Raw genomic sequence first — 25,074 nt, 5'->3', positions numbered from 1 at the left:
GTACATGCTTAGGGGATGTTTGTAGGAGTTGGGCTTGAGTAAATGAGAATTGGAAATAGGATGAAACTCATGATATTTGAAAAGATGTGAATATTTAAGAACCCCATTTTTCTTTTTATGGAATAAAACTGGTGACATGGAAGAAACATATTCTCTTTGCTCATCTGGATGCTCAGAAACTGAAATAGCAGCTAGCAATGGCACTAACATTTTTAAACTAACTGTGAAGCTTACAATTTTAGAAAGAAAAAAGGACAGGGAATGCCATCACTATCAGAAAAAGACAAAACAAAAAAAGTAAAACAACAAAACAAGTCATACAGTACACTCAGATCTCAGACAGTTTTGTGGTTGCATGTGAATTGGGCTAGTATGCCTAATAGAGTTTATGGCCAAATAGGTAAGGAAAGAAAACCTGTGGTATTGTAACTGACTGCTTTGCCTTGAAATGTTTCTCTTTCCTCATTCTGGAATCACACTTGCCACTTTCTTTTGCTATGCAAAATACAAAAATAAAAAGATACTGATTTTGAGATATTTGTTTCCTTCTATATTGTATGTCTGTCAAAGGCTAGTTTGCGATTGGTTTCAGACACATAATACACTAGATTAACATAACATTTTTAAAAAGTTGGATGTTTGCACCATGCAAAATACCTCAAATGGCATTACTGAGTATCCAATTTCCAAGCATTTATATTGTTTTAAAATTATCACTTGGTTTTGATAGATACATTACATTATATTATTTTTAGCTATAATTTTTATACTTTGGATGAAATATATTTGCTTTCTATTTTTGATAATATATTTTAATCATGGTATAAGAAATGTGAATGATAAATACTTCCTTCTCTAGCTTTCTTAGTGTTTAATTATTTTTTTCTTCCTGGGAAATTACTTCACAGTCATGATTGCTTTTTTCACATTTGATATGGAATATCCTGGTGATAAAACATCTATTAACACCTTACTTACTTTAATTATTGTTTAATTTTATAGGATAAGAATGTACTGGTTTCTCCTACCCATCATAATACTTGTTGTAACTTATTAGTAGCGCAGGCTAGATCTGAAGCCCAATATTATCATTCTGACTTTATATTAATACTCAGTGTTTGGTACAGGTGAATTCTGAGTAAATGCATGTTGAAATAGGTAACAGGCAGGTCACAACCTCCCTTTTTGACTTTTCTCTATATTTCTTTCTCAGAAATACTTTGTGTCTTATACAATTTGTATCCTCACAAACATTTTTAGAATTTTCTAATACAATTCCAATTTAAACATGTCTTTGCTCATAACTTTTTCCAAGTGCCATCCTGGTTGGCTCCTGCCTCTTTCCTGACTCTATTTTAGGGGCTCACTCCTCCACAGTTCTCATTAGCACCTTTACTTGAAGCCAGAGTCAGGAAGAGAAAGGAGGCATTATTTTGCTCAATCATTTCCCCTATGCTAGAAGCTATCATTTGAAATAAGCAAGAAAAAGAAATTGGAAAAACTGTGCGCCTATGTATGGATTTCAGTTATCCCTATTAACCCTGTTAAACATTTACTTAGCTAGTTGAAAAGTGGTGGCATCAGTAATATTATTAGAACTCATTAAAAAATCTAAAATAATCTAAAATTCACCCAGCCCCTATCCAGAAATAATGTTGCTGCCACACAAAAGTGAAATATTCCAAGGTGCAAAGGGAGAATAAGTGAGCTAGGACTACAAGTAATTATTAAAGAGAATTTTTAAAAATGTAAAATATTATTTTGCAGAATCAAACAAATTTTTTAAAAAGTATTAACATGGAATTGATGTCTTACTTAAGATTCATCACACATGCTCATTCCATGTCCATTTCATTTCTAACAGATGTTTATATTTTAAACAATATTTGGTTTATTTATACAGTTTGAAGGAGTTTCCCTGGATTTATGTTAAAGATTTACTATACATTTTAGTGATGGAGTAGGAGTGATAGTCTGAATAATTAATGAAGTAGTAAATGTGTTTAATAGCGCTATTCCCTTAGGATGTGAAATACTAGGTGACTTGCATTCACAGTGTGAATTTTTATTTTTTTTTACATTTTTATTTTTTATAAATAATAAATTTTTATTTTTTATGTTACATTTTTATTTCTCAAGAAAAAAAAAATCGTAACCTGCCACAAAGGATAAAGAATTTAAGAAGTTGTCAATGATATTCACCAGAGCTGATGGCAGTTGTGAGAGTGTGATTTTGCTACAAATTGGAATGATCTTGGATGCAATCTTAGAAAAATTACCGGTTCGAAACGTACCATTTATTAATGGTTATAAAAATCAACAGGTGCATACTAACTTACAATTTATAAAGAGCTTTCATGAGCTCTACCTTACTTCATTTTCACTTCTACTCGATGATTCATAGGACAGTTTGTTTATTGAAGCTGGTTTTATTAAATAGTACTAATTAGTATTCTCTTTTAATGAAAAAAGTACTGCAATTCAAAGCTTTTTAGTGGTTAATCCACCTTGAATAAGCTTGAATGCAGATATTTTGGCCTAAAATTCTTATACTTTATCTTTGGATAAAGAAGGATGAAAAAAATAAAACAATCTCCAACTTCTGTTTGATAATAGAATTTTGGATAAAATCAACAGAGCACAAAGTTGGAGAGACTGAATCCAAAATAACAGCAAATAACAGAATATCTACTCCTATTTAAGGACTAAAAAGTTGTTAAACACCATAGTTCTCAACCTAAAAACAATAAAGAAAAACCACATAAGCTATAAAACAATAGATTTTAAAATCAATCAGAAAGTTGAAGATTCAAGGAAACCTAACTAAACTAAATTTCCGACAAAGACAAGACGTTTATACAAGAAAAGAGACTTAGCTGTTCTTATCTCTGAAACAGTGGCAGAGTGGTTAAAAAATAAAGAACTTGCTAAAGACTGGTGTAAGAAATGCCAAACTATGTGTTAAAAACCTTTCATGTCTGGTATGACAGACTAGAATTCCAGAAGTTCCAGCCACATGACAAGTTTCACCTACTCCAATTCTTTCCCATGGGTCTTCATTAAGTGCTTGAGTGCAGTATGCCAATAACTAGGGGCAGGGAAGGAAAGCTGAGAAAAATCCACACAAGGCACCTTGGGATACCAGGAACCACAGGCTGGGAAAGTGGTAGGCAGGAAGGTTGAAAGAAACCTATCTGAAAGACTACCGACTGAACCTGCAGAAGGCTGACGGTTGTACATGAGAAATAAGAAAGATACTCTCTCGGGTTGCAGAGAATAAAATGACTATCCTGTGACTGCTGAGGGAAGTGAAGATGCATATAAATAATTCTCTGAAGTATAGAAAGCACTATGGAGGATTAGAAAGCAAAGACTGTGTAGCAACCGCAAAACTGGGTAGCAAGACTAAATAGCAAAGAAAGATTTTCTATAAAAAAGAATAGAACACTCAAACAAGCAAGTAAATGGAATATATATTCAAAGGAAGAAAGAGTTAATAAAGACAGATTCACAGATAATCAAGATGTTGGAATTATTAGATAGAAACTCAAAAATAACCATGTGGGTTTTATAAAAAATATTGACAAAAGTTGTGAAGCGATGGACATTTTATCAAAGACATAGACTCTATTAAAATGAATCAAATAAAAATTTTAGGATAAGGTATGTAAAGATGTCAATATAGATATATACATATGAATATATATAGATCTAGTGATATATAGATAGTACATAGACATATAGATAGATATAAAGAATTCATTAAATAAATATGAACAAACATAGAGGAGAAAATCAGTGAACTTGAAGGCATAAATAGTGTTCAATCTGAAGCACAAAGAAAAAAGCACAAAAAAGGGTATGAATATGTGAGATTTGTAGGACGTTATTAAATTGCCTACCACGTATGTAATTAGATTCAGATTTTTCAGAATTAAGAGTCATTTAGCATTTATTGTGCAGGTCTGTTAGAACTGAATTATCTCAGCCTTTATGTGCCTGAAAATATATTTGTTTAACTTTCATTTTCAATGATATTTTATTTTATTTGGATATAGAATTTTAGGTATGAGAGTTTTGTTTACCTTTTTAAAAAATTTTAGCGCTTTACAGGTATTACTCCATTGTTATTCAGCCTCCAGTATTTTGAATAAGATGTCAGCCATTACACCATATTATTGTCACCAATATGTCACATAACCTGTCTGTTTTGTCTCTGGTTGCTTTTAACACTTCCTTTCTAACTTTGGTTTTATAAGTGTGATGACAATGTGTCTAAGTAAGATATTTGTTCTAGCTTTCCCCTCCTTCAGATTTTATGAGTTTCCTGGCTATATGAGTAATCATTTTTGTAGAAATTTTGAAAGTTCTCAGCCATTATCTTTTACCTTATTTATCCTGTCCTGTTTTATCTTCCTTCTCATCCTCTGAGTATAATTCTGTAAAGGTGCATTGTTATATTGAAGACATATATTGTGATTGCAGGAAAGGTAATAATGGGGCATATATTTTTAAAAAGTTGGTTGGCAAATGGTAAAGAAAATGAATTTTATAAAAATTAAAGATATCAAGGCATATGTGCCTACTGATGGGTATAATCCAACAAAACGGGGAGCTTAATGATGAAGAAAATAGAGGGCCAAAAAGTAAAAGGCCAGGCATGGTGGCTCTGAAATCCCAGCACTTTGGGAGGCTGAGGTAGGAGGATCTCTTGAGTCTAGGAGTCAAGACCAGCCTTGGCAATATGGCAAGGCTCCATCTTTACAAAAAACCAACCAAACAAAATAGCCAGGCATGGTAGCTCATACTTGAGGTCTCAGCTACTCAGAAGGCTGAGGCAGGAGGATTACTTGCATCCAGGATGTTCAGGCTGCAGTGAGGTGTGATTGTGCCACTGAACTCCAGCCTAGGTGATTGAGCAAGGAAGGAAGGAAGGAAGGAAGGAAGGAAGGAAGGAAGGAAGGAAGGAAGGAAGGAAGGGAGGAAGGAAGGAAGGAAGGAGAGGGAAAGGAAGGAAGGAAGGAAGGAAGGAAGAGAGAGAGAAAGAAAGAAGGAAAGAAAGAAAGAAAGAAAGAAAGAAAGAAAGAAAGAAAGAAAGAAAGAAAGAAAGAAAGAAAGAAAGAAAGAAAGAAAAGGGGGAGAGAAGGAAGGAAGGAAGGAAGGAAAGAAGGAAGGAAGGAAGGAGAGAAAGAAGAAAAGAAAGAAAGAAGAAAAGAAAGAAAGAAAGAAGAAAGAAAAGAAAGAAGAAATGAAACTAGAGAGGATAATTGAAGATACAATCCATTGAATACTGAGAAGCAGTGACATCCAGGATACAAGCATACAAACAGAAGTACTGGACTTAGATTGAAGGAGACAGAGATTCTTCACTATTATAGGGAAATATAGGAAAGAGTTCTAGATATTAATGCAAGCTAATAGATTTGGTGCTAGCATGATGAAGTAGCTCTACTGAAATCCTTTCTATTTTTCTACAGTAAATAGGGAGAAGAGAAAAGAGGAAAGAAATGGTTCTTTTAGAGGATAGTTGAGTAGGGTTTTCAAGCAATGATGGAGTCCCAGTTGTGGTTTATGCAGAAAAAGTTTTTATTTATTTTTTCTCCAGCCATATTATCTTGCCAGACATAACCAGGGTTTTGCTTATGTCAGGCTATTATAATGAAGGGAGTTGAAAGTATGTGCAAGGAAACAGTTACAGAGATGGAAAATGAAAGAGGCATAACTTATTCTTCCTGAAGCTACAAACAGTGAAAATGTGATAATGTCATGGGTTACATTTCTATTAGGAGGTCAGGGAGATGGAACAGGGAGGAGACTAGGGTAGATACAAATTGTGGGAATAAAAATACGTGTAAAGAGGGTGATTTCTGAAGTTTACTTATAATCTATGGCCTTCACTGAGATGGATTAGGGTGTAAGGTATTATAGGATTAATTTTATTTCCTTAAAAAAACATGATTGGTTCCTTCTCTTCCTTTTGTTTCTTCTGCTCCCTTTCTTTGTACTTCTTTTTCTAATCTTTTGCCTTTTAGGCACCTGCTGGTAAGTAATGGTAAGCAATATGTAAGCTTTCAGAAGTACATTCTTACCAAAAGTATTCTGGTTAAACTTTAAAGATTGCCTTTGAAATTTGCCATTTCAAAGACTTTCCCACCAGGAGCAGGTAAAATGGAGTTGTTATATCAACCCATGCTTTTATAAAGTCAGGTATGATGAATGGCTAGCTCTTTCAACCAAGTGTCTTAAGCATACCTCCATGCTCACTTGGTATTTTTGGAAAAGTAAGAGGGTGATTTAGTTGTCAAAATAACTGAAATGTATGACCTACATGTAATGTCCAGGGTCCATAGATACTAAATATATTTAAAAACACAATTTTTCTGCCAAAATGCCAATAACTGTACCAGTGCGAAACATTGGTCTAAGGGAAGAAGTGTATTACAATCTCATCCTTTCATCTTTTGTCCAGAAAAATGATAGAATAAACATAGGCAAAATTCCAATGTAGCATAATGATTTTGTAAAAAGCAACTTTTGAATGGCAATCATTAAAAAGTCAGGAAACAACAGGTGCTGGAGAGGATGTGGAGAAATAGGAACACTTTTACACGGTTGGTGGGACTGTAAACTAGATCAACCATTGTGGAAAACAGTATGGCGATTCCTCAAGGATCTAGAACTAGAAGTACCATTTGACCCAGCCATCCCATTACTGGGTATATACCGAAAGGATTATAAATCATGCTGCTATAAAGACACATGCACACATATGTTTATTGCAGCACTATTCACAATAGTAAAGACTTAGAATCAACCCAAATGTTCATCAGTGACAGACTGCATTAAGAAAATGTGGCACATATACACCACGGAATACTATGCAGCCCTAGAAAAGGATGAGTTCATGTCTTTTGTAGGGACATGGATGCAGCTGGAAACCATCATTCTCAGCAAACTATCGCAAGAACAGAAAACCAGACACCGCATATTCTCACTCATAGGTGGGAACTGAACAACGAGATCACTTGGACACAGGGAGGGGAACATCACACATCGGGGCCTGTTGTGGGGAGGGGGGAGGGGGCAGGGATAGCATTAGGAGATATACCTAATGTGAATGACGAGTTAATGGGTGCGCACACCAACATGGCACATGTATACATATGTAACAAACCTGCACGTTATGCACATGTACCCTAGAACTTAAAGTATAATTAAAAAAATGAAAATAAAAAAGAAAATGTACCTATAAATAAATAAATAAATAAATAAATAAATAAAATTAAAAAAGCAACTTTTACTCTACTCATGATTTCACTAAGATAAAATTTTGTGTTGATATTGGTGTTTGAGAACTCGTCTCTACAAAAACTTTAAAATTAGAAACTTAGCTGGGCGTGATGGTGTACACCTGTGGACCTAGTTACTCGGGAGACTGGGGTGGGGGGATTGCCTGAGTCTGGGAGATCTAGGCTTCAATGAGCTATGATCATACCACTGAACTCCAGCCTGAGCAACAGAGCAAGACCCTGTCAAAAGAAATCATGTGTTAATATTGAATGAACTAACTTTATTTGAAACTGTTCAAATATAAATTCTTCATGAAATTTCAGCTACTTTTTAGTTTTAAATTATGTATTTGTCCATTTACATGCTCTTGAAAGGTAAATGTTTTTGTAAAGATTTTTTTCCAACCCTTTTCTGTCAGAGTTAATCACTCTCCCTTCAGTGTTTCCATAAACTTTTTGCTGATGTTTCTTACCTAAGTTGTATTTGTATCACAGTATTTTCAATGTATACATCATACACAGGATTTAGAGTTCCTTAAAGATTGGCAGTCTAAAAAAACTCCTGTATTGGTTTCATTACCTGGAGCTCGGAAAATGCTCCATAATTATTTACTAAATGAATATATTTTGTCAAGCAAAGAACACTGGCCATAAAAATATTACCCCAGAGTTTTCAACGAATGGCATATCTTCCTGCAATATTTGGAGTGAGATTAGATTTCTCACTCCAATATGATATATGTGATATGGATATAGAATATCATATATATTAGCCAAACAAACAACCTTTCAAGTTTTTCTCTCCTTTTTGGACAGAGAACTGCCTAAAACAATCAAATTATCCCCATCATTTTAACAATAAAGAATAAATGATTCGTAAGTTTAAAAGGGCATTTTTTCTTTAAAGGGTGAATTTAATATTCATCTATTAAACGTAAGGCTCTTAACTTTTGAAATTAGATCTAGCCCTATACTATATTTTGAACTAGTTATTTTATGTTTATTTTTCTTTCTGACCCATTGACTGTGCCACCTCTTTTCTATTTCTTTATACCATTGTTCAGAACTCTGTGATTTCAGGACTAAGAACTATTGCTTTGGATAAAAACTAAGAACCACCAAATAATTGTTCAATAAGATTATGCAAAACATCATAACTCTTGATTTCCCCAAGCCCCCCAAAAATTGTTGTGGCTTTTATTTGATTACTTTGTACTCCATTTGTCTTAGCATCTAACAAATTAAGATTTAAGACCAAATGTAAATGGTGGAAAAAGTGTGATCCCTACATCAATGTCAAACTTCAAGTAGAGACTCAATATATTTTTGTTAATTAATTATTTCCACCTCTTAGAAAATAATTTGGATTGTAAATAATTTCCTTCATTGATTTAACATCAATGGTAAAGGTTTCAGCAAAAATTGCAAAATGATTATTTTCTTGGCCTTTTCAATCTAAGTCCCCAATCCAGAGATATCTCCTTAAAGCAGATATATATTATTGCTGAATCCCTTGGAAACTTGTTATGGTCATCAATGAGACAAGGGTAAAAGCATTTGCTTTTTTTCTTATTGGTTTATAGAAGTCATGAACAAAAAAATAGACGAAGAGAATTGTACAACAGAGGTTTGTTGCCTTCTTGGAGTACAGGTGATCCCAGCATCTGAAATACAGATTGAGAACATGTGGGAACCCAACCCATTTATCACAGTAGCCACAGGGCTATTCAACTACAATGCTAGGGTCAGGGACTAATTATTTCCTCACACTTTATGTATAGACACAACGTGAACAAGTACGTGACAGTACCATGTCATGGCCTTATTAACATAAAGCTAGTTTTCCTTTCTTTCTCTCTTTCTTTTTTTTATTGATGGGCATGTCTTCATGTGAGGCAAATACTGCAATCTTATAATAATTTAATGAATTAAGTTGTCATCTTTACTGAATACATTCCAATAGCTTAAAAGATAGAACTAGTTTCATTTAAATTCAGGCACTGCTACACTGCAGATATGCTCATTCTGACTTTTGTTGCTTTGAGTTATTATCTTTTAAAAGGATTTTTTCAATTTATTCCAGGAAGGATACTAAAAAAAGGAAGGAAAGAAAAGAGAAACCTCAAAATAGAACATGAAGAATTATCACTCACATTAAGATACAAAAATAAAATAACAGCACCATCATCACTGACTCCTAAATCTAAAGACAGTACAGTTTAATAGTCTATAAGAACTAAAAAAAAGATGGCATTTGTAAAAAGTTTCTCATTTTTAAAGGTGCCTCATGGTTCTGTTTAGGGGACTTTAACATATATTGTTTTATTTAACACTGATTTAAACATTCAAAAAATTAAAAAGCAAGATATGCTGTAAAGCCCTGATCGTAAAATCAAAACATCTTTGCATTTTCACTTCTCCATTTCCTAACTAACTTTGGATAACTCACTTTCACTCCCCACTTTCCCTCTCTATATATTTGGGTTATTAATAGTTACTGCAATACATTGCTTTCATAAAATTAGTGCAGAATATTCCTTGGTGCACTGTTGGCATTCAGCCAACATTCGATTATTTCGATAGCTTTTCTGAAAACAATCTTTGAATCAGACAGAATCTGAAAATAATATTAACCATACAGAAAGACTCAGAAATCATGAATTATGTTCTTAGTGCATTATTGGGATAATGTTTTCAGAAATCTATCTGTCGATCACCTTTCATTTATCTATTCCCGACACCTAAAGTTCTTTGCAGGCCTGATTCTTCAATATTTATTAAATTATCATTGATAAAAACTTTGTAATGTAGCGCTGAGATTGTACAAATTACTTTGAACATATGATACATTTTTGACTGGTGGGTAGACTGCAAACCCAACCACTACTTTTGAATTTAAAGAAGAAAGTGATTTTTGCTATAGGAACTTCCATATTTAAAAGTTCCTTGGTGGCTGGGCAGGGTGGCTCACCCCTATAATCCCAGTCTTTTGGGAGACTGAGGTGGGTGGATCTCCTGAGGTCAGGAGTTGGAGACCAGTGTGGCCAACATGGTGAAACCCTATCTCTACTAAAAATACAAAAATTAGCCGGGCATGGTGGCATGCTCCTGTAATCCCAGCTATTCAGGAATCTGAGGCAGGAGAATTGCTTGAACCCGGGAGGCAGAGGTTGCAGTCAGCCAATATTGTGGCACTGCACTTCAGCCTGGGCGACAGAGCGAGACTACGTCTCAAAAATTAAATTAAAAAAAAAGTTCATGGGTAAGTGGGAATTTCAAAATGAATTGCCAGAAGAAGAAAGCAATGAAGGCAATTATCTAGATAGGTAAAGACATGGAGTAGATTCCCACCTTCTGTAAAGAAACGGTTTCACTAGTTACAAAAGACGGCAGTTTCACATCTTACCTTTGTTTCTCTTAAATAGTTGTAGATATCATTATGCTACTGTGGCCACTTTCTGTGTGTAACTTACAGGGTGATATTGACCTTGTTTTCATCATCCTCTGACACATGAGGTCTTTGGAAGTAATGGCAAATGGTAGCAACATAGCTCATCAAACTTCCTACAAGGAGAGAATCAAATTTATCAACTACTATGCACTAGGGTAGTACCAAGAGGGATTGTGCAAAACCATTCATGAGAAATCTGCCCTCCTGATCCAATCATCCACCAGGCCCCAACACTTACTATTATTATTATTATTATTATTATTATTATTATTATTATTACTGTTTCCATAAGTTTTTGGGGAACAAGTGGTGTTTGGTTACATGATTGATTTCTTAAGTGGTGATTTCTGAGATTTTGGTCAGCAAATATCTTTTCTTCTTAAGATGAAAAACTAAAGAAAAACTAACTTTATTTTTTTGTGTGACTTATACATTGTTGAGTAATGTTTACAACTTATTAAACTTACTCAGTGCTAAATTTGTAGCAGAGTAGTAGAAATAATGGACAAAAATTTATGGCTTAATTTATAAGGAAACTATCAGAACGTAAAATTTCTAACCTAGCTGTGAGACATGGTGGCATCTAGCCCTTGTAAATTCATAATAATGACATCTGGAAGTAACATTATGTTTCTATTAAGATGTAAATATCCTAAAGAAGGAATCTTTTAAAATATCATTTAAGATAACTTTTAGATTTTTACTCAAATATATTTAAATAAAACTAGGCAAGATTTTTATATCAAAACTTCTCTTTCTCTCTTTCCATCACAAGCACATACAGGAGGCTTTGGTTCTGCAATTGATTTTTAATGAGCAAATCCCTCAGATTTAGAGTAGAATCCCTAAAGGCCCTCTATCAATTCCTTTTTATTGAGCTAATGACTTTTTAAATGAACTATTTTAGGGAAAAGAACTAATGGGCTTACAAATGTTGTTTTCACCCTAGGTAAAAAATCTTCAGGCAAGATATGCTTCAAGAACAAATACCTTTTTTATTTCCAAGCAAATTGCTTTTTAATTATTATTATTATTATTAAAATGAGCTGGGGCTAAGAGCAAATTCTGAGGGTCTTGGCGTTTTTCCACTTGCTTTTGACCAAAACGCTTAAAAAGCATTCAACTTACACAATGCTTAAAAAGCATTCAGTTTATACTCGTGTGATGGATCCCCTAAAATTTCAGACTCTACCCCTCTACAATACATCCATGTAACCGAAAACTACTTGTACCCCTAAAGCTACTGAAATGAAAAAAGAAACCATTCAGTACAAGTAAGAATGTATTAATACATTCCATCCATAAACACCTTGCTTAAGAAACTATTTCTTAGCCTTCCTTTTCAATCCATTCTATCATCTAAAATGCCAGATTAGTAAAAATTTTGACCCTAATAAAAAGCAGCATCTATAATTTTACTTTAAACATGATTTTCTTGTTAAAGATGAAGAGTTCCACTTTTGGTGTCTTCCGTTTTAAAAACTTAATAGACCAGCTTATACTTTTCCTCATCTGACCATCTTCTTTATATGCCCACATTCTTCATATCCCTGTTAGTAATAAAAATTTCATAGTTTATATACATTTTCTTCATTACTGAACATCAAATACTATGAGACTTATTCAGGAATTAAAGTATTTTGTAGCCATATATGACTACCTTTTTCTTTGCAGGTAAAGCTTATAAGGATTTAGGAATCTGTAAATGCTATGTTTATAAGCAGAAATCTACACATAGAGTATATATGAAAGAGGTAACTGATTGGAGAGAAATAATGGGAAATGAGAAGAGAACCTTATCAATTGTCCCTTGAATAATTACTAAAACCCACTCTTATGTGATGCTTTTCCAAAGACATAATTATTAATAACTGTGTTAGGGGACATGCTTTATTGATGTAACTTCTGTTTCATTTTGGTTTTTTAAATCATAAATGAAAAGCCACATTGAAAACATGTATATATAATAATCATGTGTTCATGTCTACGGTGTAGTTTTCTGCTAAAATAATATTTGAATTAAATCAAAAGTTTTAATTTTTTATTTGATTTAGATGTTTAGGTCCATCTTGTGTCAAAGAAATTGCATTCGAACTCTTCAAGTAGAAGCGTCTTCCCCATACCTGCTTTCCTATCACCCTCAACAATGGCGAAACAAGCTGTATCTCAGAAAATAAATCTTTGGTACATAAGCCCACTTTATACTGAAATATACTTTCCACTTATGTGAAGGATGTGAAGGAGTTAATTTAATGAGTGTAAAGATCACAGGCTCTGGGAGACAGGTAGCTCATCTATTAGCTCTGTGACAATGAAAACATTGCTTTTTGATCTCTTTTCTCATCATCTTTTAAAAGAGCTAATGATACCCACTTTATACTTGTAAAAAAAAATAAGCCTTGAATTCATGCAAAGCATCAAGCACCTCATACAGAAGGGTTCTCTATTTTGTTCATCTAAGTATTTTCATCACCTAGAACAGAGCTGAGTACATAGTATCATTATTAGTTCTGATTGCAATAGAAACAGATTGCTGCAAATGTATTGGTTTAAAACAACATAAATTTATTATTGTATAGTTCTGGGCGTCAAAAGTCCTAAATCAAGGGCTGTATTCCTTGTGAATGCTCTAGGGGGTATCCGTTTCTTTGCCTTTCACAGATTTTAGAAGTCGCCAGTATTGCTTAACTCAGAGCCTCTTCGTCATCATTGCCACACCTTCTGCCTCTGATTCTGACCCTCCTGCCTGTCTCTTATAAGGACCTTTGTGATTATATTGGGCACACATGGATAATCCTGAAAAATCTCCATCTCAAGATTCTTCATCTAGTCATATCTGTACAATCCTTTTTGCAGTTAGTATAGTATATGTATAGATTTGGAAGATTAGGATGTGGTATCTTTGAGAAGCAGTTATTCTGTCTACCATAGTATCTTATCAATAACAACATGTTACATAAAGTTAACTATAGGTTGGTGTGTAAAAAGCTGGTTCTTTCATTTATGCATTTAAATAACCATCTATTTAATTCATATACACATAATTTATTGAAAGCTTGACTTGGTAGAATACAAGTAGGAAACAATTTTGTTATTATTACAAGACGGCTCATTACAAACTCTTTTCATCACTTGTTTTTCTCCTGACACTGAAAAAAAAAAAAAAAAACTGCGACAAGTATCACATATTTGTCTGGTTATTTTCAGGTAATACAAACTTCTGCAGCCACTAGTAGGTAATAAAACATAACTAAATAAATATTTTCTAGAGATTAAAAAATTAAACCCAGTGTAATATTGGAAGTCTCATTTGATTTGAAATTGTTTTCCTTCCCTAGTTTAGTCAACATCCGAATGTGGACAGGATGCCTGCACTGAAGATAGGAAGGCGTAATTGGTTCTCTCTCTCTCTAAGTGTTTCCTCACTTCTTAATTACTGTTTAGATGCTCTAGGATTATAGAATGAAGAAGAATCAAGGACAGAAAATATTTTACTGAACTAATGCAACAGGCATAGCTGCTGTTGTTGCATTCTTGAAGAAACAGATATAAAGGCTGGCTTTCATTCAGGGAAGTGTTTTTATAAATTATTTTACTTTTTTGGTTTTTACAATTTTTTTTTTTTTAGAAAACTATCACGAGAGAGGCTCTTTCTTATAACTTCATTGATTTAAATTGTGAATAATGTCTCCTCCAGATGGTCTTATAAAAATTCCACTACAGACTCCTAGATTTTGGCAGCCTTCTCCCTTTTTCAGGTCCCCACCCCCACCTTTTTTTTTTTCCTTCTAGTAGTCCTATTAGGCAGAGTTGTTTTAGAATAAATCAGTTTGACAACTGGCTACTTTCTCATTGCCCTATTATTTGGCCCATGAGAAATACAAAAACATTGCTGTCCCAATATATTTTGATTATTCTTGGAAGTGTTCCATATTCTGACCTACCACAGGGGCAACTTTAGTACTAGACTCTCAGCTGGAAACTTCTTCAGTCATGATTCAGATACCAGTGCCTGTCTCTCAGATTCCAAATAACACATTTCAAATTCTCCAAAGCTGTCCCCCATTGATCCTCCTTATTTGGTGTCTCTTCTCCTTCCACAGTGCTCTCTCAGGAAATCCTTACTACCATCAACCTCTTAATGAAGTGTTTGCTTTCTTTGTAACTTGGAAGGGAGTGGAACATGATGATTTAACATTTTTAGGATATGTCTCAAAATCTTATTTGAAGGGCAGTTTTATGTTTTACTTTATAATATAGGAGCATATAAAAACTGTTGAATTTTTCTTGATTTTGTGGCAACTTTGCCAAAACCCTATGACTAAAATCACACTTCATATTATTTTGCCATTACATACGAAGGAATAAGTAATAACTGTTATGAAACCAGGTTTTCAAATTTAACCAGGTTTTCAAATTAAACTACTTGAAGTAAAACATAAGTCCAGTCATTTTGCTTTTACTTATGCCATAGTGAAGGAGTAGGTATATCCAAGAGTGCTCATAGCAGCATATTCAAATGAGTAAAAACCTGAAAACAACTTAAGTGCCAAATAGAAGAATGAATAACTATTTACAGTATACAGGGAAATACCTTATGGTGATGAAAATGAATTAATTAAAGCTATGTATATTAATTTCTATAAATCATAATAACGTTTTTTATTATTATACTTTAAGTTCTAGGGTTACACGTGCAGAACGTGCAGCTTTGTTACGTAGGTATACATGTGCATGGTGCTTTGCTGCACCCATCAACCTGTCACCTACATTAGGTATTTCTCCTAATGCTATCCCTCCCCTAACTCCCAATCCCTGACAGGCCCCAGTGTGTGATGTTCCCCTCCCTGTGTCCACGTGTTCTCATTGTTCAACTCCCACTTATGAGTGAGAACATGCGGTGTTTGGTTTTCTGATCTTGCGATAGTTTGCTGAGAAATATGGTTTCTGGCAACATCCATGTCCCTGCGAAGGACATGAACTTATCCTAATTTTAAGAGGAAAAAAGCTAAGAAAGAATATGCTCAGTAAGTTTCCATTTTAAGAAGATCAAAAACATAAGTTTAAAAATATTAAAGGATAAAAGGAAATGATTTTTAAAGTAAAATACAGGGTAGAATGACGGTTAAAAGAGACTGGGAAGGGTAGCAGGGGTGGGGAGGGGGTAATGAGTAAGGTTAACAGTCGCAAAAATATAGTTAGAATGAATAAGATCTAGTAATGGCTACCCCAACAGGGTGACAGCAGTCAACAATTATTTATTGTATATATAAAAGTAACTAAACGAGTGGAATTGGAATGTTCCTAGTGCAAATAAATGATAAATGTTTGAGATGATGGATACCCCAGTTCCTCTGATGTGATTATTACATATTCTGTGCCTGCATTAAAACATCACATGTACCCCACAAATATGTGCACCTACTATGTACCCATAAAAATTAAAAACGATACCATAGATCACTGATTATCCCTGGATTAGGAAGATAGGAATGAAATAAGTACTGAGAGAGCTTTAGCAGCTTGAGCAAAGTTCAATTTCTTAACTTGAGTGAAATATTCGTGGGTGTTTATGTTGTTATTTTGTTTTGTAAGTTATGAATATAAGTTCCTGTTATTGTGTGAATGAAATATTTTCTAATATTAAAAAGACAATCGACTATCAACCATTTTAAAGAACAAACAATAACAAGAAAGACACACACAAAAATGCGTCCACCTATTTCTAGTTCTGTTATTTTGAGTGAATTATTAAACTTTTCCAGACCTCCTTTCTCCATCTGTGAGATGGAAATAATGGGGGTGGTTGTGAAAATTAATAATAATGCAATTAAAGTAAGTATAATTATAATTAGTGTGTATAAAAATGAGTTCAATAAAGTCAAGTATATTCAAATATATTTAGTGAATAATTCATTTTTAAGTATAGTAAACTGACTACAGCTATTTTAATACGTTTTGTGTATAAAATACATGAATCTTTACATTTATCGTATTTTAATGATCCATGCAAAACTTACAATTCTTTTAAGAGTTTATTAAAGAAAAAAAAGTCTAACTTAGATTTTTTTTAATAGTATGACTACTAACATTTTCTTTTTACAATCCTCTATAATTTACACTTTGAAGTCCCTTATTTCCAAAATTATAACAGTGATAAATAAGGTTTTCCAGATAAATGCAACTAGTTTCTTTGTTCTCAATTTAAAAAAAAAATGTTAGAAAGATATGACTTCGATAATATATTTGATTATCATGCTAGGAAAATATTTTTGAAAAATTATATTATATTTTATTTTTTTGAAGGGGAAGCTCAGTCATACCGACCAGTAGAAGATTTTCCGAAGTTATATGACATGAGGGAGAGAGTTCAGAATCCTGATTACCTAGCTCTTCTCACTGTATCTCTATCACCTATTAGTTTCAACTGACATCAAATGCCACCCAGTTAATATATGCCACTCAGTTCGTTATTCAATTACCTCTTTTTTTCAAATATTGATCACACAGGATGCGCAGCACTAATCTAGGCCCTGATAGACACAGCCATATCTCTAAGGAAAGAGAAAAAAGAAATAACTAGAGAGGAGAAGAGAAATTAAATAAGACTACAATTATACAGATTTGTGACTTTGGGGGAGAAAGGATAAAGAAGATGACTAGAGAAATGAAAAAGAGTTCTTCTGAAAAGATATTTATGTTGAAACCATGAGGGCTAATAGCTGTTAATTATTCAAAAAAGAAATGGTAGCCCATTTTATATTTATTTTAAGTACTCAGCAATATTTATTGAGTATTTATTATAGATCAGGTGCTGTTCTAAATTTGAGTATTGACTTTGGAGCTGTGAGTAAAGCAACTAAATTTGCCTCATTATAAAGCTTACCCAAATAATGAGATAGGTATACAGACAATAAATAAATTAACAAATACACGTTACATTTGTTATGTGGTTTTAAGTGACAGACTGGATTAAGAAAATGTGGCACATATACACCATGGAATACTATGCAGCCATAAAAAAGGATGAGTTTGTGTCCTTTGTAGGGACATGGATGCAGCTGGAAACCATCATTCTTAGCAAACTATCACAAGAACAGAAAACCAAACACCGCATGTTCTCACTCATAGGTGGGAACTGAACAATGAGATCACTTGGACTCGGGAAGGGGAACATCACACACCGGGGCCTATCATGGGGAGGGGGGAGGGGGGAGGGGGGAGGGATTGCCTTGGGAGTTATACCTGATGTAAATGACGAGTTGATGGGTGCTGACGAGTTGATGGGTGCAGCACAGCAACATGGCACAAGTATACATATGTAACAAACCTGCACGTTATGCACATGTACCCTAGAACTTAAAGTATAATAATAATAATAATAATAATAAAAAGAACTATGGAGAACAAAAAATAAAGCAAAGTAGAAAGATTTGAGAGTTCTGAAGGAGATGTACGTTAATACTATTTCATATTGAGTAGCCATTACCAGTACAGAGTGACAGGCAAGGTCAAATCCCTGAGGTTGGAGCATGGTTTCCAGAAACTGAACGAGGACAAGCCAGGGGTATCTGAAGGCAATTAGGTCAGAGAAGAATGTAGGGCCAGATCATGTGGGGATTCATGGAGCAATGATGGACTTCGTCTTGTACTCTGCGCTAGATAGTTCCCATCAAGGAATTTTAAGAATAGCAACATGATCAACTTTACTGATTAAATCATAACTTTGCTGACTGTGTAAAGACTAAGCTGTGGGGCGGGTGAGATGATTTATGAGTGGAGGGTTGGGCAGCTAATGAAATAATCTAAATAAGAGGTAACAGTGGTTTGGACCAGGATGTGGGGGTAGATATGGAAGTGCTGGGAATATAGATAGACATGTTTCATAAACAGAGCCAAATACCGTAGTAAAGGACTGGATGTATAGTGTTACAGACAGAGGGAAATCACAATTTCATGGTATTTGGGTCACACAAACTGAACTGAGTGAGATGAGGGAGACTGCATGTTTAGGGGCCCGGTAGAGTTGTATTCAGTTATACAGGTTTAAGTCGCCTATTAGCCAACCAATTGGAGATGAAGAGTGGACAAATAAATATAGAAATATTGAGACAAGAGGAGATAAATATTTGAATGTTGTAAGCTTAATGAATTATTTGATGCTGTTTAAAACCATCATCCTAGATGAAGTCACTTAGAGAGTGAGCACAGATAGAGAGGGCAAGAGACCCTGGGGCTCAGCTCTTGGTTAGTACATTTAGAGATTGAAGAAATACAGAGAAACCAGTAAAGAAACCTTTTAAAAGGGAGCCAGTTAAACAGAAGAATGATGACTGTTTCAAATAAAATTGAGATACCTAGAGGTTTAAGAGGTTAAGAAACTATCAAGATCAAATGAGTTCATGACAAATCTTAAATTAGAACAAATAGTAAAATTATATTTTTATCAAGTGGATATATGGCTGCATAAGCACCTTTTTAGAATGCTATAGAACATTAATGTGTCTATAATATCTGAGGTCATATTCCATAATCTTCAATAGGGTGTCTCTTACAGAGTACTGATTGATTTTAAGTCAACATTAGATTTTGATTCTTTTCTCAATGTACTTATAGATTTAAGATTAAAGGTCAGATTTTGAAAATAAATTGTTTTTATAGTATGCAATAATTTAATCATACAATTTTCAAATGAAAAATGTTCATATAGTCAAGATTTTTCTGTTTTTCTACTTGACAGATGTTTTAGTTTATCTTCTTATTCTGCTTTTTTTAGAGGGCTGTTGCAAAACTTGAAAGTCGTATCTCCCTTTTTTCTCTAGTTTTTCTGAAATGATTTCTTTTGGCCAAAAGACCATTTTCTTTAGTCTTTTATAATTTGTTTCCCTTTCCTTTTTGATATTTCAATTTTTAGATAGTTATTTTTGTAGTTTAATAGTAGGCATCTTAATCATTAACAATCTATTTAAATTAATATCCACTTATTTTGTAGTCAATGTTTATAGAAAATCATAACCTAACATCTATTGTCAAGATATGTTCACATTTTTAATAAACTGTTAGATATCTAGATTAAGAGAATCATTAGCTCCAATATTTGCATAAGCATTTATATGAGGATGTTGGTTAACCTTAGAAAGTTCTGTAGGGAATGTTGATGAAACACATTGTAACATGGGTGACATTTTAGAGAATGGGTTACTTTCTCAATCCTGTTTATAAAACGATGCTAAATAGAGCATTGGACAATGTTTTCTTAACCAGTGCTTCTCAACCTACCTCTGCTGAGGAATTTTGTTTTTCAATTTGTTGTTTAACAAAGCTTTGTAAAATAGAGTACAAATGAACTACAAGAAAATAAATAAAAAGACACATAAAATGCAGTCCTGATTTTTATTATCAGATTCAATGGACATAAAGTTATTGGCCAAAGTTCTATAAAAACTTTTTATTTTTATTTTTTATTTTATTTTATTTTTTTTTTTTGAGACGGAGTCTCACTCTGTCGCCCGGGCTGGAGTGCAGTGGCCGGATCTCAGCTCACTGCAAGCTCCGCCTCCCGGGTTCACGCCATTCTCCTGCCGCAGCCTCCCAAGTAGCTGGGACTACAGGCGCCCGCCACCTCGCCCGGCTAGTTTTTTGTATTTTTTAGTAGAGACGGGGTTTCACCGTGTTAGCCAGGATGGTCTCGATCTCCTGACCTCGTGATCCGCCCGTCTCGGCCTCCCAAAGTGCTGGGATTACAGGCTTGAGCCACCGCGCCCGGCCTAAAAACTTTTTAAACATATGTTCTCATTTCTTCAACTAATGTTCACTGTGGGTACCGGTTTATAGACGACCCTGTATAGGAAAATACTTCTACAAGGTCCCCTCTTCTTGAATTCCCTTTAAAAACACCGAATTTTAGAAGAATATGTTACATAAGATTATTAGAAATTATTTTTTAAGGACCTGAAACCTATTATGCATGACTTTATAGAAAGACATGCTGATAATTGCAGTACCAGTGTAGTAAGGAATACCAGAGGTGTTATACCATTGAAGAGGGTGTGTGTTTTCTTCCTGCCAACTAACCGGTAATTATTATAATAATGGAAATGCTTTTCATCATAATATGCTTCACATTTGTTTTAAACATCTTTCTTTGAAACCTCACAACAATCCTGTGAGGCTGACATGATTTTTCTTACTTTATAAGAAAACAGATACAGAAGTCAAGTGAATTTCCAAGATCACAAATCTCATGGCAGCAGTAGTGCCAGAACTCAGGTTTTCTGCCAACTGTTCTGTTCCAGGTTGATGTAATCATTATCACTTTGTTATGAAATTTGAATCGAGGAGACATTGAAGCCAATTAACAGAAGAGAGAGGCTGCAAAAAGGGATTTCTGTAAGATGTTTTGGTTTATTCATGCTGCATATAACGGGGGCCTCACGCTAATGAGAATGATTTAGGGTAGAATTCAGGCTGTTGTAGTAATTAATGCAGAGGTTAAGCCAGGATAATTCTGGGCAATACTATGGCATTGTATTCCCTTTGGAAGAACTCCAGGGCTGACATTGTACTACACAAACATAGGCCTTCAAGTAGAAGTACAAGTCCTAGGTTAGGACAATAGATTTAGCTAGCTTTCCTGGAACCAAGTCTATTATATTTTATTTTCCTCTTTGGAATAGACTTTTAGGAATTTCAATAATAGGTTCCACTCTATTTTGTGGTAAAGTGACATAATGGAGTGCGAGTTAACACAAGATTTTCAACATTCACCAAGATGATGCTTTGTTGCTTTTTTTGGTGTTTAAACCACGAGATAAAGAAGAAAATATAAACTTGGAAAAAAAGACAACCCTTAACCAGAAATTATAGTGATTGACATTGGTGACTTGCTAATAGGACTGATATAGTAGGTAATAATATATTGGTGTGTTTGTGTGTGTGCCTGTGTGTGTAAGGGAGGGGTTAGCTCAGTTATACGAGTGATGCCAAATACACCATGCTTCAAGGATGCTGGATTAAAGATATTACCTATTTTAACAAATAAATGCAACTTGAGAGGGAGTCAGTTCTGCAGTGTATTAATTCCTTAATGTCTTGTCCTTAATTAGATTCTCACCTCAGTGAAGCAAGACTAGTAAATAAGTTTTGAAGATGACGATGAAACAGAATAAATTAAGGAAGAAGAAAATGTGGAGGGAAATCTCCCAGACTGCTCTGTCTTCAATGTTCCTTTGAACTTTCTCCCCTACTGCACTCTACATTTTAATGACTCGACTGTTCACCATTTGTGCAGGAACATACCCTCAATGTGCTCAGGAGTGATGCGTATCTTACATGAGACAGACCACCCAGCGAAATACCAATCCAACTTGGAGTTTGTGAAGTATTATCCATTTGTCTAAAATTTACTGTGTTAAAACTCATAATACTTTGTTAGTTGGTTATGTCAAATTCTTATTGTAATATAAAGCTTTAAGTAAAATGTGAATCAATTGACAATATCCAATACCAAAAAGACCATAAAAACCTTTTTCAGAAATACAAGGGACTTACAGCCTTGCCTTGGTCAGGAAAAATTGTATATACCAGAGGATAAAGATAAAAAATAAAATAAGTGTGTATTTCTTCATTTATTCTGTACCCATTCAACATTGTGACAAGCATAACAGATCTACAATTCTTATATGCTTTTTGCTATATTTCCCCTCTCAATACGATATCATTCTTTTTTTTTTTTTTTTTTTTTTTTACAATTTTTACAAATGGAGACAGAGGCAGCTTATTAAAACCAACTATTCCCAGGTTTATTTGTAAAGATAGTAAGACTCACCTGTGCTGGTCCAGAGATGTTCTGTTTTTCACAGAAGCATTAAATTTTGGGACTAGTGGGAGCAAGACAGATTATCTCATCTTGTCAGTTATTAGCTGCAGCAGTACTAAAACAAATTTAAACTGGTAGATTTCCTTCTCAGGGTTATAACAAATACTAAATTAGGTTATGTGTTTTGTTGTTCAGAGGCATACAAATATTTGTATATAATCATTGGGGTGCTGGCATTGATGGGATCAATTATGCATATTATATTACTGAATCATCTTCACATGTGAATCTATTAAAATGATATAAATTGAAAAAATATTAAACATAATTCTGGATGTGAGCAGTGAGCATCAAAGTAGAGTAATTGGATGCATATATGTGTGTATAAATGTATGTGAATTCATATGTATACATATACACACAAAGAGAGGAGTTGAGAAGAGACAGAGAAATGAGATGGAACTTTAAAACATGAGAAATCATCTCATAAAAGTGCTTATTTTTAAAATGAAGACATTTAGGCTATGAGAGAGTAGGCCGAGGTGGGGCGGATCACGAGGTCAGGAGATCCAGACCATCCGAGCTAACACGGTGAAACCCCGTCTCTACTAAAAATACAAAAAATTCGCCGAGCGTGGTGGCAGACTCCTGTAGTCCCAGCTACTCGGGAGGCTGAGGCAGGAGAATGGTGTGAACCCGGAAGGCAGAGCTTGCAGTGAGCCGAGATCACGCCACTGCACTCCAGCTTGGGCGACACAGCGAGACTCCGTCTCAAAAAAAAAAAAAAAAAAAAATTGACCAAGGTCCCAAATAACAGCCTGTATTAGTATGCCCACTTAATGCAAATGACAATGACAATCAGGTATGGAGAGGAGAGAGAGCAAAAGAGAGAGAAAGAGACAGAGACAGAGACAGAGACAGAGACAGAGAAAGAGAAAGAGAAAGAGAGACAGAGAGAGAGAGAGAGAGAGAGAGAGAGAGAGAAAGAGAGAGAGGTGGAGACTGGAGTTTGGGACCGGGGGAATTTAATCATGGTTGTAGAATTGTAATTAGCATAAGAACATTTATTATATGTTTTCATGTTATAGAGGGTTTTCCAAGTACTAGTACTTTATTTTTATGCCTGATACAGTCAAAGATAATTTTTACTAAGTCATATTCTTACTTACATAGACAATGGTTTTTAAAAATATGCATCTCAAAAAATCTTGTTTGAATTTATTCAAAGAAATTACATCTTCTGGCCTCAAATACTGTCATTCAGAATCTTGCATTTTAAAAATGTTTAACTATACTTTAAATTTAGTAATTACAGCATTATATTGATCCAACATATTTGATGATTTAGGCTGTAATTTTTAAAAACGCAGTAACTCAGGATCATTATTCGGAATTAAAACCCACATTTGTGGTAGGTTGTAGACAAACTGATCTACTTGGTTACATTTGGATCTGCATCTGGGTCCATTCTTGCCCTTTCCCTTTCCTGCCACTGCCCACTTAATTTCCCTCATCAGATATTTTCTCAGAGGGCAACCCCTGAACAGGATCACATGAAATACTTCGTAATTTACAAATTGTATTTACACTTAACAAAATATGCACTCTTGGGTGGGGCTTAAAATTTTAGCATAAATTTCTCCGATAATATTAATACAGGAAAGAATTTGTGACATCTCATTCTAGTAGATATAAACACTACCAATTCAGTTATTTTTATTAAGCAGTGAAAGAGAAAGAGAGAGAGGAAAAGAGAGAGAGAAAGAGAGGAAGGAAGGAAGGAAAGAAGGAAGGAAAGAAGGAAGGAAGGAAGGAAGGAAGGAAGGAAGGAAAAATTTAACATAATGCTTTTCTGGCTATTATTTTCATTTTACAAGACAGGTGAAATGGAAAAATATAATTCTCAAAGACGAATTTTTATTTTGTGAAAGTTAATGTTTTTAACATACAAACTAGTTCTAGATTATTATTCAAGGCAGATTTCAAAGTTCTCAATATTGAAAATTTTTGATTGATAGAATGACAGATAAGCCAATTGTTTCTGACAAGACTTGTACAACATCTTATTTTTTACAATTCTGAAGGTTTTGTAAAATGCCAATTAGTGTTCAAATCCCATTAGTAAATTAATTAGAATGTAGTTAAAATCTGCCACAGAGATTGTAAAACAAACAAATCAAACAACTCATCACTATCTACTCTTGATAATAAAGAAATTTTCATTTGGCTCAAGGGAGTTGGCACATTACTAATTAGTATTAATTCAGTTGTTCCTTTGTTGTTTAATAATAAATTTACTATGACCCATATTATATCTTAGAAACAGAAACTAAATAATTTATTCCTCTTTCTTTTACTGATTCTCACACTTCCCTTTTTCTTTCTAACTACAGGCTTTTAGAGATATAAACCAGATCAAATTTTTCCATATTGTCTTTTAAATCCTGGCGTGACTTTCTATCAGTTAGAATTGCTTAAGTAGAAACTATTAAAGCAAATAAAAATGAAGATCAGGT

The 25,074-nt window shown here is 34.1% G+C and overlaps 1 long non-coding RNA gene across 1 annotated transcript in view; it reads right to left on the bottom strand.

Moving 5' to 3' along the window:
- Positions 1-25,074, bottom strand: part of LOC144340969 (uncharacterized) — a 33,700-nt gene that overhangs the window by 6,341 nt on the left and 2,285 nt on the right. The window contains exon 2 of the long non-coding RNA XR_013417506.1: positions 10,696-10,853. This is a non-coding gene — a long non-coding RNA (uncharacterized LOC144340969). The remainder of the gene's footprint in view (positions 1-10,695; positions 10,854-25,074) is intronic.

Source organism: Macaca mulatta, chromosome 5, assembly GCF_049350105.2.
Source record: "Macaca mulatta isolate MMU2019108-1 chromosome 5, T2T-MMU8v2.0, whole genome shotgun sequence".
Lineage (NCBI taxonomy): Eukaryota > Metazoa > Chordata > Mammalia > Primates > Cercopithecidae > Macaca > Macaca mulatta.
The sequence above is the reverse complement of the archived record's forward strand: the minus strand, read 5'-3'. Positions and strand labels throughout refer to the sequence as shown.